The following is a 19,210-nucleotide window of genomic DNA, read 5'->3' on the forward strand; positions in this document are numbered from 1 at the left end:
TATTTCTGTTCTTGCCATGCATACCGTACAATGCCATTTGGGGTAGCCAAAGGCTTCCCTTACATTTATACTTAAAAAATGGACTTCCTGGCTCTCTGCCTCTCTGGTTTTGTTTTTTTTTTTTAAATTTTTAAAATGTTTTATTTATTTTTGAGACAGAGAGAATCAGAGCATGAGTGGGGAAGGGGCAGAGAGAGAGGGTGTCGCAGAATCCAAAGCAGGCACCGGGCTCTGAGCTGTCAGCACAGAGCCCGACACGGGGTTCGAACCCACGAATTGTGAGACCATAACCTGAGCCAAAGTCAGATGCTTAACCGACTGAGCCACCCGGGCGCCCCTCTCTTCTCTCTTTGCACCTTTTGAGGCAAGTCATTAAATTCATTCAAGTTTTGAAGCTCTCTGACTTTATTTAAACTTTTATGTGATTGTAAGCACCTTGAGAACAGAGAGGTCATAAAGCTCGATTCGTGTGTCTGTTGGTTGCGTGTTGCAATGACCTGTAACTGATCTAGTCTGAGAAAATTAAAACAGGTCGTGAAGGTAAATGAGCGGGTTCAGCAACTAGCACGCCTCTTGAGTTTAGGAGATGTGAGTTTCCTGTATGTCTTCCAAACAGCGTATTAATTAATGAAACCTGGAGATCGTAGCCAGGGGTCCCAAACAGCTTGGGATCGGCCACTAGCCGCCCACAAAATCCAGAGGCAGAGAGACCTGTGAAGGTGCAACAGGGAAGGGATTTGTTTCAGGCAGGCCAGCGCCGGGAAGACAGTGCACCAATACCTCAAAGCCTGTCTCCTGCCACAGTGTCTGGTTCAGTAGGTCTCTGACAAGTTCCCAGGAGGTGCTGCCGGGCCAGGGACCACACTTTGAAAACCACAGCTATGGAGTCAGAGGGACTTAGTTTTAAATTTCCATCTTAACTACTTTTATGACCTTCGCCAACTTATACAACCTCTGCGAGCTACAGTTTCCCCATCTGTAAATAGAATAACAATACTTACCTCTTGGGCTTGTTTTGAATGTCAGTTAAAAAAAAATACATGAAAAGTGCCTCGCACTTAAAAAAAAAGTATGAATGAGTAGATGTTGGGGACTTAGCAGGAGTGGGAGGCTTAAGGAGCTGGAAAATCTGGTTTAAAAAAGGGCATTAAGACGCAGGGCGGAGGAACCGAGCTGTTTCCCGCTTGGCTCCTCTCTGCTCCTGCCGTCGTCACGGACACGGACGTGGGAAGCGATGGGGGCTTGTGGGAGGCGGGAGCCCCAGAGGCAGCTTTGGAGCGCTTGGTGGAAGGGATGGAACTGGGCCGTTTTCAGCAAAATGGATATTTCTGGCTGGTTTTTCGGCTCTGTAACTCAAGGGGAAAGCACATCTAGAAGTATTTTGAAAGGAGAGAGAGACTCCACTGAGGGGTTGACCCTTCCCACCCAAAGCTCTCAGGGCTGCTCTCTCTCTCTCTTTTTTAAATGTTTATTTTTGAGACAGAGAGACAGAGCACAAGACAGGGGAGGGGTAGACACACACACACACACACACACACACACACACACACACACACAATCTGAAACAGACTCCAGGCTCTGAGCTGTTAGCACAGAGACCAACACGGGGCTCGAACCCAAAAACCATGAGATCATGACCTGAGCCAAAATCAAGAGTCTGACGTTTAACTGACTGAGCCACCCAGACGCCTGCTTAGGGCTCCTCTTGGCCTCTCTGGAGAACACTGTGTGTGCAGACCTTGGGGCTGGGGCTGGGCAGCCTCTTCTCAGAATGTTCTCCTCTGACCCCATCTGTAGAACTTATAATCATCCTCTAAGGTTCTTTGTCTCTGAAACTAGCAGCCCTTCACAGGCTGATTTCATTGTTAACACATCTCTTTCTCTCTCTCTTCAGACTGTGAGCACCTCAAAAGCGCAAACTTTAACTTGTCTTTATATGCCTTTTGTGTTCTTTAGCAAAGGACTGGCTCAATAAATGTTTGGTAAATTAAGGAGGAAAGGAGGGAAGGGATTAAGGGAGGGAGGGAGGAAGAATTTGCATTTTAAAACTTGAGTTTCTAGAAGGCAGGATTGATAGCTTACTCTGTAATTGCATCTTCCACACTTAACTCAGGACCCCGAATGCATGAGGCATTCAGTAAATACTTTACAAATGTTCCTGCTTTCAATTAGCATTTGCACCATCTGAATTTGGGTTTCAAGAGTATTTAACAACTTTTAACTCGTTTTGGTTTTCTTTTTTCCCTCTGTGAATGTTTTCCTTCTTCACTCTTCGCCTGCTCAAGCCTTTATTTCATTTCCTCCTTTCCCAAGAAGAAATTACTGTATTGATCACAGAGCTAGAGGCACAGTAAGTAACTTTCTATTTTTTTTAATTTATATTTTAATGTTTATTTATTTTTGCAAGAGAGAAACAGAGTGCGCGTGGGAGAGGGGCAGAGAGAGAGGGAGACACAGAATCCGAAGCAGGCCCCAGGCTCCAAGCTGTGGGCACAGAGCTCGATGCGGGGCTCGAACTCACCAGCCGTGAGATCGTGACCTGAGCTAAGGTCGGACCCGTAGCTGACTGAGTCACCCAGGGGCCCCTAAGTAGCTTTCTATTTAAAGTTGGCTTTATTCAGGGCACCCGGGTGGCTCGGTGGGTTAAGTGTCTGACTTCAGCTCAGGTCATGATCTCACAGTTCTTGGAATTGAGCCCCACGTCGGGCTCTGTGCTGACGGCTCAGAGCCTGGAGCCCGCATTGGACTCTGTGTCTCCCTCTCTCTCTGACCCACACCCCACTCGCCCTCTGTGTCTCTCTCTCTCAAAAATAAATAAATATTCAAAAAAATATTAAAAAATAAATTTGCTTTATTCTATTCTTCCATTTTATCATCACAGCACTGAATTATTTTATGAATCTGCCTACCGTAGGGAGCTCTTCTCTCCTCATGCTCTGCCTAACCTGTAAAGGAAGAGGCCCCCTAACAATATCCCTCTTGTGGGGAACTGCTGTGGCTTGTGCACCTGTCGGCGTAGGCTGCCATCACAAAATCCCACCGACAGGGGGCTTAAACAACAGAAATTTATTTTCTCTCCGTTCTGGAGGCTGGAAGTCCAAGATCAAGGTGCCAGCTGATTGGGTTCCTGGTGAGAACACTCTTCGTCCTTGAAGACTACTGCCGCCTTGCCGTTGTGGCCTTTCCTCTGCTATGCGTGGGGTGGAGAGAAGGAGATCTCGGGTGTCTCATCCCTTTTTATAAGGACACTGTTTCCATTCGCTCAGGGCCCCACCATCATGCCCTCATGTAACGTCACCCCCATAAAGGCCCTGCCTCCAAACACAGTCACATCGCGAGTTGGGGCTTCAACACGTGAATTTTAGGGGGACACGATTCCATCCATCCCGCCGTGGTTGCTCCTGTCTACAAGGGGAGGAGGAGTTAATTGGATGACTGAGAGCCTGACACACCCACTGGGCTGATTTTTAAGGGCCAGGTGTGGTGAAAGATGGGGACCCCTGCTCCCGTGGCCCTCTCTGTAGAGACTCAGAGGGCTGGCATTGTGTTTCTGGATCACACGCCGTCAGTGGGACAGCAGTAGGCTGCCCCAGCCAGAGCTCCGCTCCATTGTTTCCTGCTTTTCAGCCTGCTGCTGGGTGGGCACATTAAGCCAGTGCTACTCTGCCCATCTGTCTGCAGCTCTGAGAAGGAGCGGAACCCCTCCCTCAACTCTGGTCAAAGCCACGTTTGCCAGTCGGACTTTATAAGAAAGCCCGTCCTGGGAGTTTTTGAGCTACATGACTACTGTCTTTATGTTTAAAAATTTTTTTGAATTTATTTTGAGAGAGAGAGCGAACAGGGGTGGGGCACAGAGAGAGGGAGAGAGAGCATCTCAGGCAGGCTTTGTGTTGTCAGCTCAGAGCCGAATGTGGGCCTCAAACTCACGAACCGTGAGATCATGACCTGAGCCAAAATCGAGAGTCAGACGTGCGACTGACTGAGTCACTCAGGTGCCCCACGATCTACCCTATTTTAAATTGCATCCCTCTGCATCCTAGCCTTTCCCATCTCCTGACCCTTTTTCTTTTCTCCACGGCACTTTCCATTTTCTAATGTTTCTTCAGTTCAGCCGGAAGAATCTTTTAATACACTTTGAAACGGGTTTCTGAAAAAAGATACCTTAACTAAAGCGTCAGAGTGTTATTCTGTTGAGGAAGATGGGGGCATATTTAACTTAGGAAAGAATGCTTTTAGGCACAGTTGGGAGATAGTATACTAACTGTTATCCACTGCCTAAAACATGGTTTTGGAGCAGAGATAATACAAATGGGTTCTGTACGTTTGCCTCATGGATGACATGCAGGAAATGGTGATGATGATGGTGAACATTTACTGAATCCTTCAATGTGTGGGACACAATGCTATGTAATCTACATGCATTTTCTCTTCAAAGTGTCCCCGTGATGTAGCTAACACCACTCATTCTATTTTACAGCCGACGAAACTGAGGTCCAGTGAGGTTAAGTGACCAGTGTGGAGCCCAACTCACATCTGACATGCCCGTCGCTCAGCTTAAGAAAAGAATATTCTACCCATTAGATCTGGCCAGCGACGGAGTGGCAAGGACGGCCACGTGGTCTCTGTGCTCTGAGCCTGATCCAGTAGAGGCTGGATGACCATCTGTTCGAGCTGCTGCAGAAAGGAGATCGATTTAGACAATTTCGGAGTCTCTTTCCAACCGTAGGATCTTGTGGAAACTTGACGGGCGGTCCTGTGGGAAAGGAATTAGATTTATTCTTTGTAGCTCCTGTTCAATTGAGTAGCATTTCTCAGGCTTTTCCAACTAGAAATCCCCAATGTCAAAGGCAAGTGAATGGATACTCCTGGGAAGTCTGAGGCAGAGCTGCCAGAAACAGAGTTCTGAGTCAAGTCTGAAAAACAAACGATTGGAACTTTATATTATACATGAAAATATGCTTGTTTGTTTTAAGGAAAAGTATTTTAAACCAGAATGTCTTTTTGAAAGAAAAAACATTCAACACATAGCTTCAGTTCCACCCCACTTGCCCAGTAAGTCTTCATTTTAGTTCGGTTCATCAGGAAAATGTGCCATATTTATTATATGAGTTTACAAATCCCCAACACACAGTCCAAGTCTCCCAGGGGAAACATTTATCTTCATATGAGAAGTAAAGCAGTCGCGTTAAGACCAATGAGGAGAAGTTACAGAGAGACAGATCAGGTTCTCTCCCAGTGCAAGTGAGGTCTTTCTAAGAGGTGCCGTTGCCTAGTGGTGGAAGGGACCCTGGAAAAAGGAGCGAGGAAGCAGCCACTGGAAAGTTTCTTAGCAGAGCTGGGTCATGGGTCTGGGGACGTTAACAGGGGATTCCACTTGGGGAATGCTAGTGCCAGAGCAAATTTCAGGCCATGGTGAGAGGAACAGGAGAAAACCATGCTCACTGTTGTTCCAAAAAGGCTTGCAGAGAAGCCATTACTACGGTAACAATCGCTTGCTTCGTCCTTCCTACGCCTCAGTCCCTATTCCCAAAGCTTTAAGATCTCATTTAGTTCTTAGAGTGACCCATATTTTCATCAATCCCCTTTCCAGATTAGGAGATAGAGGCACAGGGAAATTAAGTAAATGACTCAAGGTCTCACACTTGCGAAGAAGCTGAGCTAGATTTTGAACTCAGACTATTAGGAGGTAGGGCCGGAGCTGTCTGCTACCACACGATGTCATCTCCTTGGTTCTTGGCTCTGACCTAGAAGGCGTCTTGTCCACAGGAAGGAGGCCGGCTGGTGAGTGGTCTGGACCTCAGGACTCTGGTCTACCCTCTGCCGCTAATCAGGCGACTTTGGAAGGGTCACTTACTCTTCCTGTTTTTGTTTTTGTTTTTGTTTTCACATGCCAATTCATTATTTCTGAGTCTGCCAAGGAGATCATAGTTTCTTACGTGTCTTTTACTGAGACTCAGGGAAATGTGCCAAGTCATATAGGAGTCCCAGCATGCCATCAGTAGAACTAAAACAAAATAAAAGCAAAGCAAACAATGGAAAAAACAAAAAGAAAAAAACCTACTGGGAAGTGCCTCTCTCTCCCTTGGATTTACTTTTCTAGCAGGTAGAATCCTGTCCCTGGGGGGCTCTAGACTCTATAGGAAGTATGTCTTTCCCTACATCAAGGATTGGTCTTCATGGCTCCCAGCACCAACATTATACTAGGATTTACTAAACTCCTTTTGCTCACTATGTATTTATGAGTTCACAAAAATATGGATAGATTGTGTCCAGATGGCCATCTGGTTTCCAGTTTAAATGGCCACATGATGCATTGATGTGGGACAGTGGCTTCAGCAGTGAATCATTTCTGGATTCCCTACTGTTATAGTGGGATGATGAGGAATTTTTGGGATCTCTCTGGGAATCTCTGCTCCAATGTTCTCTCATCCAAAAAACAGTGGAGGAAGGGGGATGGGTGAAATAGGTAAAGGGGATTCAGAGCACACTTATCATGATATGTAGAATTGTTGAATCACTATATTGTACACCTGAAGCTAATATAACACTGTGTATTAACTATATTAGAATTACAATAAAAAACTGAGTAAAAGAAAAAAACAATAGAGACAGGAGGGGCTCCTAATATAGGGCCACACTGACCACTGAGACTTTTATTGCCCAGGATGAGTGAGGCAAGTGCCACATAATTCTTTCGCGAATGCTCTTTAGATTGCAAGAGGATCTCACAGAGAAATTGGGCCACCGGAGGACTTGTACCCCTCATCTCCATTTCATCTTCAGAAGACTCACCACTGCACGAAGGTCAAATGCAGCCAGGCTTGGTGTTTTCAATCCGGAAAATTTGCCCCAGAGACCTGAGGGTCCTATGCCCTTGTGATTTGTAGGTGGCAAGAGAAGGCGGCCTTTATCTGGTGTGCCTGGAAAATCTTCCAGGTCTCCTAGCAGGACTCGAACAGCTCAGAAGACACAGTCCGCTCACTCATACATTCCAAAAGCACGCCTTGGGTTCCTACTATGTAGAGATATATAGATCAAGATATGTAGTTCATCTATCTATCTATCTATCTATCTATCTATCTATCTATCTATCTCACTCAATCTAGATTCATAGCTTACAGTGTGGCTAAGTGTCCATAAATAAAACTTGGTAATACAATGAGACAAGTGGAGCACTAGAGATTGGCTCAAAAAGCTGTGGAGGGAAGGAAGGACAGAGAGACAGAGAGAGAAGGACATTCCAGGAAAAGAGCACGAAGGAAGAAGGACAGAGAAATGCCAAAGAGCTGCCATCACCGAGGGCTGGGAAGGTTCAGTGTGGCCAGCGCACAGGGTGAGTTTATGGAGTGAGGGAAGTTTCGGGGGCTTACAAACTTGCCCCAGCGACTTGTCACCCTGGCCCAGAGACGGGAATGAAGGCAGTGAAGAGGGGGGAGGTTGAAGGCAGAGGGGCTGGATTGAGGGCCCCAGGGGCATTAAATGGGAGGAAATGAATATTGAGAAATTTGTAAAAGGATTGTCAAAAATCGTCTCAGCTAACTGCATCGAATACACTCTATGTGCCAGAGAGTGAGGTGGGGCTTCCATTCACATTTCGTACTTACAGTCATGAGTGAGTGAGGTGAGTGCTGTTATTATTGCCTATTTTACCGCTAATGAGACTGACGATATGGAGGTAAACTAAATTGCCCAAAGTCACAGGTAGCGAGAGAGCGGAGATTGAAACCCTGGCTGTCTTATCCAAGGGAACAATAACTCAAGACAAGAAATGTAAAGAAAGGTGAAGAAAGTGGGTTTACTTGTCTCCATTCATTTCTCTATTTCATTATACAGTACTCATTATAAAAAAATGTTTTAGTTGTCCTAGACGACCTTTCTTTCCGAAATCTCTGGTAAGATTTTCTTCTTTGCCTACACCTTTTATTAGTTCCCTCTCTCTGCCACCCATCCTGCATTTACACAGTTCATTGGGAAAATCTTTTTAGAATGCAGCTGTATGAAAAGCTAATGCAAAATAAGAATTAGTCTGTAAAATGTGTTAGCCTGGTGAGTAGCATCTATTGGTGGCTTTCTCTGCACAGGTGGTTTGTTTCTCTGAGCTGGGGTTTGGAGAGAGGCAATTCAGAGTGTCTGTTTTGTTTTTTCTCACATTTCCTGAGCAGGATATTGGGACTTTAGGAACACGTGCATATCCACCCACATCTCAGTATAAACTGAGATGCAAAGTAATTTGAATGGGATTGGGGGGGGGTGACGGGGGGAAAGAAAGAAAAGAATATGAATGAGATGCTTGTCGCCACCATGATTCTGACTTGTGTATCTACGGGACTTACCCATAGAGTCAGGCTGCTTAGTGGATGAGTCCCTCTTTCTCCATGAGCAGATGGGGAGAGAAGGTTGTGGTCGCATATGCATGACCAGTAAAGGTATCCTTTCACAGGTGAGCTGCTCTGAGTGTACCCTTGCTCCTTCATGAGCTCCAAGCCCTCTCTCTAAGGGGGATCTAAGCATTCATTCAGAGACCCTTACAGCAAACTCTAACAAAGTATGTTTTCAGGAGTGGAAGAAGCAGGCTGGAAAACTATTCTTGGTCCCCACTGTGGCTTCTCGATCCTCCTAGAACTCTTCTGGTTACTGCGTGGAATCCACAAGCAATGCGAGGGTCGGGGTCCTGAAGGAAGGCTCTTTGTTCCTCTCTTACCTTGACAGTGCTCACCAGGGAAGGAAGAACGCGACATAATGTTCACGCAGCTCTTGGGACGTTGTCAGGAAAGACTTCTAGATTGGGCATCTTCACGTGGGCAGTGTTCATAAGACTATCATGCGGCAGCAGAAACAACAGAATTGCCATCACCTCTCGAGCTGGGCCAGTCTGCTTGGCTCCAGGTTCTAAGGTTCAGGACAGAGGAGAAGAGAAGGGCACCGTAAAGCCATGGAGAACCACAGAACCCGCCGCCAGGAACTGAGACCCGAGGTCTCCCCTTGGCGGTTCCTGAAGTCATGTAGCATCTCTAGAGAGGAGGGACATCTAGCCTCTTGCTGACAGAGCCCAGGGGCTCTGAATGGAGTGGTTGAGGAGTTAGACTCAACGTAGAGATGATGAAAATAGCCCTTTCAGGAAATTTCATTGCAAAAAATGGTGAAGAGAGCAAAAGAGAGCACAGTGAGTGGCTGGCCGAGTGAATAGAAGATTTTTTTTTAAGAGAGGAGATATAATAGCCGCTGGGATGTAGGACTCAGAGTTGCATGTATTCTTATGGACGGATCTCAAAAGCATAAGGTTGCGTGAAAGACAAGTGCATAAAAGAACACACAATATGACATAATTTTATTTAAAATGTAAAATATTAAGCAATCCCCATCGTTTCTTTATGAGGATATATACAGTTCATTTTTAAAATGTGTTTTTATTTATTTTGAGAGAGAGAGAGAGAGAGAGAGAGAGAGAGAGAAAGCACGAATAGGGGAGGGGCAGAGAGAGAAGGAGAGCAAATCCCAAGCAGGCTCCACTCTGAGTGTGGAGCCCTAGGTGGGACTCATCTCACACCTGCGAGATCGTGACCTGAGCCAAAATCCAGAGCTGGATGCTTAACTATCTGAGACACCCAGCCCTCCAGGAGTCTATTTTTTTTTTCTTGTTCTAAATTGTTTATTAGGTAAGAATTTTATAAACATTCGTTATATTAGCAGTAGTGGTGGCGTGGAGTGGAGCGTACTATGCCTTCTCCAAGCTGCGTGGAGAACCACCGAGACTATGGTGGTACTTGAGACACTTTCTGAGGCCACGGCTCTTGTGGCCTGCAGATGTGGGCCCTCTGGCTTGTGCACTGGTTTCAGGATCCACTGGGTGTCAGGATTTCTTCTTCCCCTTCCCTTTCCACTTCTCTTTCCCCCTTCTCCTCTCCTTCTCCTTCTTCTCCTCCTTCTTCTCCCTCTTCTTCCTCTTCTCTTTCTTCGTCTTCTTCTTTTTTAAGATTTTATTTTTAAGTCGTTACTACACCAACATGGGGCTCAAATTTACAATCCAGAGATCAAGTCGCGTGCTCTACTGACTGAGCCAGCCAGGTGCCCCGGGATTTCTTCTGATAGCTTCGTGGAATGGGTCAAGGAGGAGAACCTCAAAGAATTTGCATGTAGAATCTTCGCCAACCCAACAAGAATTCAGGGCTCTCAGAGTCCCCGGTGGTGCCTAGCTCCCTCCTCGGCAACAAACCGAAGGCTTCGAACAAACCAGCTGGTTAACTAGCTAGCTATCCTAGCAACGGATAGGATTGCTGTGGGTCGCACCCCAGAGCACAGGGGTCCGATATATGACATAATCTTGCCTGACTTGTGTCCCAGGCTGTGCGCTTTATGGAACCGGCAGAGCAGAGAGCTGGTGGTACTGCCTGCAGCATCTAGAAAAGAAAATGCATTACTGGGGACTGCTTCTTCCTCCGTAGCTCCTGAAGTGCTTTTAAAGCCCTCATCTTGCTTACCTGGTGGCAGCCACCACTCGGAAAGCTGTATGGAATGTTTTTTCACTCTGCATGGGACGGATGCCATTAGCCTCAGGCCAGTGGTTGCCTAAGGAGTGAAGGATCCAGGGAGAAACACACATTACACGTATCTAAATGCTGTGTCGTTTTTTTTTAACAAAGGGAAACGGAACAAAATATAGTAAATTGTTAATAATATTAAAGCGAGGGGCACCTGGGTGGCTCAGTCAGTTGCGTCTGACTTTGGCTCAGGTCATGATCTCACGGTTTGTGAGTTGGAGTCCTGAGTCGGGCTCTGTGCTGACTGCTGGAGAGTCTCACTGTTTCCTCCCTGCCCCTCCGCTGCCTGTGCTTTCTCTCTCTCTCAAAATATATAAATAAATAAAAACTTAAAGAAAATAATAATGTTAAAGCTAGATGGTGGATACACAACTATTTATTTTATTATAGCCTACACTTCTCTGTTTACATTGAAACGCTAATGTAAAACAAGCAAAATACAAAAATATCATCATCATCATCATCATCATCACCACCAACAAGAATAAAGGAATCCTCTCCCCCTTGGGAGATTTCAAATGCAGATCTACCAGCATCCCGGGGTATGGGTTATGATTTCTTAACCCCTCTCATTTCCAGCCCCTGGATGCTGTGAAAACAAAAACCCCATTCAATGCAAATATGTTGAGTGAAAGGGCTATCAATTAGTTAATGTTCTGCCTTCCACTATCTCCCTTCTGCCTTATGGGAGTGTTCTGGGGGTGATCGTGAGAAGACGGGGTGACTGATGACGATTCACATCGGTGGAGTCTACCTGTGCATTTTATTTAGAGCGCTGTGGACTGGTTTGTGTGAGTCATTTTGGAGAGAAGTTAAAGCTAGGGGGCCAGTGCCGGATTGAGCCGCACGACCCCGTCATTGGAAAATGTGAAGTTCGTCATTGCAGGTTTTATTTTGTCCCTAATAAGCATTGAGAAGCGGCCACAACTGCCTTTTTCTTGATCACAGTCACTTACGTTGGCCTTTGCCACAAATTCTCTGTAGTGTGTGCACGTGCTGGATACTGCAGTGGGGGGCGGGTTATATGATCTTCAGGAGGACAGATGAGTAGGCACAGGAAAAGGGGTCCACTAGAGAAAGCCTTTTATTGATCAACATGTGAGTTAGAGGATGTGACTTCTTACAATAAGTCAGAAAACAAGCTAAAATCCCTCATATAGACTAGGGGAGGATCTGGAAGTGAGAAAGAGGCACCTCTTCCTCTTCTTTTGGCCACTCAGATTTTCTGAAGCTATGATACAAATCTGGTATATCTACTGGACCAGTGGAAGAAATTTCTGGAGAAGCTCGTTTCATTTCACTCTAAGGTTTGTTTGCCTCCCCCCGACCCTTCAGATAATTGAAAGCACATCAGGGCGTGAGGCTGCCTTATTGCCTTCAACTTTAAACAGACCGAGCTGGGAGGCTCCCTGTCGATGATGTCATGAATGGTTTCAGTTTGCACTTGGGGACAGGTTTTACTAGGAAGTCTAGTCCACGGGTGGAAGGCTGATTCTCTGAACTGTAGGGGCTCCCCGCCTGTTCTCACAACACCGTCTCCTCTCCCTACCACCCCACAGGCACCAGGGTGGGAAGGTGAAGAGCATGAACGTCACAGTCTTCCCACCATGATACAGTAGACACATCGCATAGGCAGATGAGCCAACCTGCAACTGTCCTGGAAGTTTAGGAGAAGACTCCAGATTCAGTGAAATGTTATTGGATGCTGATCCCTGGAGACCCGTGGGCAAATTGTCTCCATCCTTTAAGGGACTTGAGATAGCTAAAAAGGAAGGAATAAGTCACACTGAAGACCATGTTTATACAACACCCCCATTGACTCTCAGAGTTTGGCTCTATTTCTTTCCATTAGGTACAAGAGTTTAGAGCCAGGCAAATAAATCTGACTGCTCATCTGTCACATCTGATGTGGTTGTTGAAAGGACTGACCTTCATGACCTGTCTCATCAGGAGCTCAGCAGCTGATGGTCACACACGCAGTGTCCTGGCCCGAGTCCACAATGGAAGGATGGAGTATTTTGCTTGAGGACTGCTCAGGACGGAGCCCTTTGGAAGGGCAGCAGCCAGATGTCCAGGCCCATTCAGCTCGTGGGACAGCAGCTGCTTTGTTATTCTGTGAGACGAAACAGCGTTCCCGACCCGACCCGTGCAGCCGAGTGGGCAGGCCACCGTCATCCAGATGCGGAGTCAGGCAGAGTAACAGGCCGGGTGACAGCACCTGCAGGGTCAGGGGAGCTCCAGGGAAGCTAAAGACTTCAGCAGTTCTGGCAAAAGTTTTAAAAAAATGCTCCTCTTCCCATCCTGCTCTTTGTTAATTGGAAGTACCCAAACTTCCACCTGGTGTTATACAAATGCCCAAGGAGAGACGGAAAGGAGGAGGGGCCGTGGAAGGGCTCTTGGCACGTACTTTTCTTCGTGGCCCTTCTCCTTCTGCCGCACCGCTTCCCATCTAGGCCGGAGCCATGCGAGATACCCCTTCCTGCAACACAGGATCAGTTGGGGAGGTTCAGACGTAGCGTTTCACAGAGCCTCATGGACGGATGAAAACACAACCTACCCTGGGTCTGATGAGCAAAAACAGACGAGCATAATAAAAGCTAACGCTCATTTAGTATGATTTTCAAGGCACTTCCGGGCGATGATTCACAGGCACTTTCTACTCAACGAGATTCCCATTTATAAGCAAAGAGGCTGACTTAGTGGTTGGGGGACTTCTCAGCATAGAAGGTGACAGGCCTCGTGATGGTGAAGCCAGAACTGCCAGGATCTACACTGTGGTCTACACTGGGTCTACACTGTGCACACGGTGCTTACCTCGAAGTGGCCCCCAAGGACAGGGCTTTGCCTCTCTCGTTTATCTGTAGATCCCTAGCCCCTTGAACCGAGGTACCCAACAAATACTTGGTGTATTAATTTGTTGCACTATTATCACTCCTAAAAGGCTAGAAGGGAAAGGTACCTTGATGTGGCCAATGTTGCATTCCCATACGAACTATGAAGGGGAATATTTTAGTGAATGTTTTGATGGCCTTTGAGAGGTAAATAAGCTTCCAGTCCTGGCTCTCTGCATCAATAGCTGGGGGACCTTGGGCTAGTTCCATAAACCCCTCAAGCCTTAGGTTCATTCTGTGTAAAATGGGGAGCACAGGAATGTTGCAAGGATTAAAGGAGGTAACACGCGACAGATGTTCAGCTTTGAAACATTTAACGCGTTTTGTTTTCATCATGAACTTGAATCATGGATTGCAAGGCTGGTCACTGCATGGAAGAAAGATGAAGCCACCATCTCCACGCCATATTATTGTTACGTATTTGAGGAATTAGGGTGTTCTTGAAATTGATCCCTCAGGGTAGTCAAGGTTCTACTGTACAGGAGACGCTCTCAAAAATAGTCTTTCCTCCCCTCGGTTACGTCCCACTGCGTGAATGTATTTATCGATGGATGTGTGAAGTCCATAGGCTCTCACATCAAAATAATTCATATCTCATGGTCTCCCTTTTTTAAAACATTTTTTTCAATGTTTATTTATTTTTGAGAGACAGAGAGAGACAGAGCATGAGTGGGGGAGAGACAGAGAGAGAGGGAGACACAGAATCTGCAGCAGGCTCCAGGCTCTGAGCTGTCAGCACAGAGCCCGATGTGGGGCTTGAACCCACAAATTGTGAGATCATGGCCTGAGCCGAAGTCAGACACCTAACCGACTCAGCCACCCAGGTGCCCCTAGTGGTCTCCCTTTTAAGCAGATTGTCCTGTTGACAAACCAGAGGAAACTGAAATGCTATTTATAGCTAAAGGGATATTTATTTACTTTGCACATTGTATTTAAGTTCGACTCTATGAAATTCCATTGGTAGTTTCATACCCAACCCAAATAACACAGATTTTCTTTTCCAATACTCCTGAATCCCAGTTCACTCAGTCTATCCCACTCTTAATGCTGTTTGGACTCAGTTGCCTTTAAGTCTGAATTTTGAGTTATAATTACTTGCATTTGCTGTGTGTGTCTTTATAATTACCAGATACTCTCATTGACATTACCTTGTTTAATCCTCAGGACAGTACACGGTGAGGCAGTATCAGCCCCACTTTATAGATGTTGAAGGAAATGTCTTTGGAGGTATAGTGAGCTGGCCCAAGGTCACAGCCGAGACGTAGCCACTCCACCGAACTGGGAGGGGGGGAGATTCTGACTCCTGAGTTCAGCACCTTCCCCATTATACTCCAGCTACTCCCTCTCCACTGTCACCCGAGTGCCACTCATTGGCTCGTACAGAGGGGTATCTATATAGCCGAGTTATTATCTACTTCTCTTTATCTCCGGAGCCTTCTGGTTGTCACTTGTAGTTTTCCCTAGCTATTTCAGCCATGTGCACACCCCGAGTCCTAGTCCGGCTGACTTCTCTCATCATGTCCTGAAAAGAAATGTAAAGGAAAGGGCTGTGTTTGGGTCCACTTCGCCTGTTACTTTTCCGAGATTCCGGCTTTCTGCAGAGGCTTCTTAACCACAATCGTGACTGTTCTTTCAGAACTTGGAAGGTCCTCTTCCATTCCCTGCGTCTCCCCTGGCACAGCCGACAGACCCTCCGTGTGGGTAGAGTGGTTTTTGCCTCAATTGTAATAAAAATTTTAATGATTCATCAGTACAGTAGCTGTTAGACAAATGCCCAATTAGTATTCATCCATAGCTAAGTAACCTCCTGCTCTTTTGTGGGGCTGTGACAAACACAGCCCTTCCAGAACCGGCGGAGGGCTTCAGACCAGAGCGCTTTGGGTCTCCCTGCAGCCCTCGGCGCGCGCCGGGGCCCCTGCCTCACCTGCCCCCCAGGGCGAGGCCGCCCTAACAGCCCGGACTTAGGAGCGCAGCCCGGAGAGGAGAAGCCGAGCCCCGCAGCGGGCAGGCCCCCCGGGTCAGCGGGCAGAGGCTCCCCGGGCGGAACAGCTGCCCGGGGACTTTTGCCGGAGGAGCAGCTGGATTGCGAACGAGGCTATGGACAGTGGTTCCGGATTAGATCTCCTTTGTGGCTTCTTTCCCTCCTCCCGACACGTGCCCGGCGGGCCCAGGTCACCGGGAGGGCAGCTGCAGAGGCAGGGGCGCCCCAGGTCGCTGCCCTGCTTCGCTGCCTTCTTTTCCTTCTCCCCAGCAAACCCCTCCTCCCCCCCGGGAGCCACCCGTCAGGACGCTGGGCGCCCCCACATGCTCCCGGGGTGGGGGCTTTCCTGCGCGGGGCAGTGTTGCTGGGGTCCATTTTTGCCTACCCTTTTCCCTCAGAATTTACCTGGAGACAGATGTTGGCCACAAAGTCCCCGCACTGCGCCTGCTCGCCAGGAAGCTTCTCTGCGTATTTCGGGGGTGTCTTTGCTTCCCTGCGTCTCACTCCCCCCCTTTCTGCCCTCTGCGGCCTGCAGGGAGCCCTCCCGACGCCCCTGACCCCTGACCCCATCCTGCCTCAGGCAGCTAGGTCCAGGGTCTTCCTCGCTCTTTTCAGCTTGGGCGTCCAGGCGACCACCCCCATCTCCTCCTTTCTCCTGCCCCTTCCTCACCCTGGCCCTCCCCACCCCCTCATGCCACTCACCGTGCCCTGTGGACCCTCACCTCTCAGGGCTCAGTTTTCTCAACCCAGCCTTCCTCCACCCCTCTCTTCCCTGCAACCCGCCCCTCCCCGCGGGAACTTCCTGGAATGTGACTTCCTCCCTTGCAGGTTTTCCATGCTTCGTGCCTGGATCATGTCATTTTTCTCCTCTTAACCAAAGTAGGCTCCACCTCACTCAGAGTAAGAACTGAAGTCCTCACAATTCCCTGCGTGGTGTGTCAGCTGTGACACTCCAGTGACAACAAATCCTGGCCCTTGCCTCTTCATCCCTCCTCTCCAGTTTCACGGGTCAAACCCGATCCTGCCTCAGGGCCTTTGCATCTGCTGCTCTCTCAGGCTGCAACGCGCTTCTCCGCCAGGTATTCGATGTCTCACTCCGTTCTTCCTTATCCATTTGATGCACAGTAAATGTCCTGGCGCTCTGCCACCTAAGTTTTCACACAATACTTGTTACCCTTACAACGGAAGGTTATGTTTGGAGGTGGCGTCTTTAGGGGTGATTAGGGCTACAGGAGTTCTTAAGGATGAGGCCCTCATGACGGGCTTAGTGCCATTAGAAGGAGACGCACCAGGGAGCTTGGCCTCTCTCTCTGCCATGTGAGGACACAGGGAGAAGGCAGCTATCTGCAAGCCAAGAACAGAGCTCTCTCCAGAACCCGAATCATGCTGCCAACTTGACCTTGGACTTCCAGCCTCCAGAACTGTGAGAAATAAGTTTCTTTTATTTAAGGACTCCCGTCGTTTGTACTTTGTCATGGCAGCCTGACCTTCACTATCTGCTTAAACGAATACATCAGCGTCCCACGGAGCAAGAGGCCCGGAGCGGGAAGCTGGGAACTTGTGGCTATTTGTTTGCTCGCAGCCTTGCGTGAAGTCCCTCCTGCTTGAAGTTAGTGCCTCCTTCTCGTCCTCCTGGGCGCTGCCACCCACTGTGTCCCTGTAAGGGTCTCAGGGACAACTCTGAAATCTGGCTCCCTTCTCGGTTCCTAGTATCCGCATCGGCGATCTGTCTGTCCCTCAGCTTCCACAATTCCAGGGCCTCCCTTGCGCCTCCCCTGCCCACGGGGACTGGTTACTGCCACACGGACGGCTCGGCCCAGAACCCTCAGACCCCTGGGCTCATGCTGTGACCCGAACGCCCGTCCTTCTGGCTCTCCTTCTACCACACACGCTCTTTGCCTCTGTGCTCACCTCTCGGTCCTGGGGCCTCTATTTCTGCCCAGGCAGCAGGCCCCCGAATTGTCACAAAGGGTTGTGCCCTTCGCGCATTGCACAGGGTCGGCCCCTGGAGGTAGTGGGTGGGAGCTGAACCCAGCCTGTGCTTTGCTCGGCTAAACACTGCACCTGTGCATGGGGGCAGGGCGTGCCCTTCTTCCCCAGCAGAAGGAGCATCTCCCTCCCCCCTCCCCTCCCCCCTCCTCCCTTTCCNCCCTTTCCTCTCCCTCTCCTCCCCTCCCTCCCCTTCCTTCCCCTCCCCTTCCCTCCCCCTCCCTTCCCTTCCCTTCCCTTCCCATAAAGAAAGGACCTTGCCAAGCCATATGCACACAGATGCATGTACCCAGTAGGGCATTAAAAAAGAAAATACTCACAAAGGCAGTGTTGGGCACCCGGGTGGTACAGTCAGTTGAGTGGCTGACTCTTGATCTTGGCTCACGTCATGATCCCACAGTTGGTGAGTTCAAGCCCTGCGCTGGGCTGTGCGCTGATGGCACAAAGACTGCTTGGGATTCTGTCTCTCCTTCTGTCTGCCCCTCCCCGCTTGTGCTCTCTCTGTCTCTCAAAATAAATAAATAAACTTAAAAAAAAAAAAAGACACTGTGTAGGCTGCAGCAGCCTCGATATACCTTACAGAGGACGGCTGTCCTTGAACTCTTTCTCTACTTCTTGCACACTTACCTGAAGTGCAACAGAACCTGCCCCCCCCCCCCCACACACACCCGGAGGTGCGCAGAGAGGAAGGGAGACAAAGCACGCAGTTAGCAGTTAATGTGTCAGTCTCCCTCTCTGCCTCGCTGCCAGGGGCCATGATTTGGGTTCTACCAACCTAATGCACCTGCAAGAGACTTTGACTTAACACTGGGTTCTACAGAGAAGGCGGAGCAGGGGCGTCGGTTTTCCCAGGAGCATGTGACGGAGGGGCTTTCATTCTATAGTTGGTAGCCGTGGTGGCCGGCCGTGAGCTAAAGCTGCATGATTGTGGCGGAGGCTCAGCCCCTGTGATGGGCCAGTCCCCAGTGTGTGGGGGGAGTCATTCCTGGACGCTGAGCCAGAGTCTGTTGCTTTGCATCGCTCGGAGGTTTTCTGGGCTATCTATATCCCTCTCTTTTGCAGCCAGCTGGAGTGGATGCTGTTCTAACTAGCACATGGGCCACGGCGAGCACCCTCCTTGCCTCTCTCCCTTCCCCTTCCAGCCCAGGTCCCGCAATCATCTGAACTCCTTGCCTCCCTCCTCCCCACGCCCCATCCCTCCTCTTCACCCACCCGGCGACATACCTCTCCCACCTGGGACAGCTGGTGCAGACTGTCACCATTCGTGTCTCAGCCTCAGCTGGGTCTTTGCGGACGCCCAGTGGTGCTTTCTTTCTCTTGTCTGGCCCATCACTCATTCTCGTCAATGATTCAAACCTTCCTCCCTCCCCTGAACACATGACGTCTTCGCTGTGGGCAGACAGCCCTCTAACCTCCGGTTCTACCCCCTCCTTGCCTTCGTTGCCCCCCGCTCCCAGCCTTGTGCACGTTCCCCACATTTCCTCCAGGCTCAGAGCACGGGGAGATCCATGCTCTTATTTAAAGGCAACCGCAGCGGGATCCCTCTGACCCGTCCCCTCCCACCATCTCTGGATCTTGCTTCATTAGTCCCCATCAATTCTTCCTGAATCTTCTGCCTTCCTTTCTCTCAAACAAAAGGAACTCAAGAACACTTAGTTAGCTTACATGTTGATTCATTAGTTTGTGTGCAAGTTATTTCCTCATATGTGAACAAATCCCTCCCCTTCCTGTTTTTTCTTTTTTTAAACTAATCTCTACACCCAACGTGGGGCTCGGATTCACTACCCCAAGATCCAGAGTCGCAGGCTCCG

General features: G+C 48.7%; 1 long non-coding RNA gene across 2 annotated transcripts; it reads right to left on the reverse strand.

The window, feature by feature from the left end:
* Positions 1 to 12,473: 12,473 nt before the first annotated feature.
* On the reverse strand, positions 12,474 to 18,746 carry LOC144225229 (uncharacterized). 2 transcript variants are annotated; one of them, XR_013333249.1, is made up of 3 exons: positions 18,624 to 18,746; positions 17,720 to 17,900; positions 12,474 to 13,017 (listed from the first exon to the last, which is right to left on the reverse strand). It is a non-coding gene; the product is annotated as an uncharacterized LOC144225229 (long non-coding RNA). The 2 variants fall into 2 exon arrangements; XR_013333250.1 differs by lacking the exon at positions 12,474 to 13,017 and adding an exon at positions 14,360 to 15,146.
* Between the last annotated feature and the right edge of the window lie 464 nt (positions 18,747 to 19,210).

The sequence above is a fragment of the Crocuta crocuta genome, unplaced genomic scaffold (genome assembly GCF_008692635.1).
Source record: "Crocuta crocuta isolate KB4526 unplaced genomic scaffold, BGI_CrCroc_1.0 scaffold262, whole genome shotgun sequence".
Classification (NCBI taxonomy): Eukaryota; Metazoa; Chordata; class Mammalia; order Carnivora; family Hyaenidae; genus Crocuta; species Crocuta crocuta.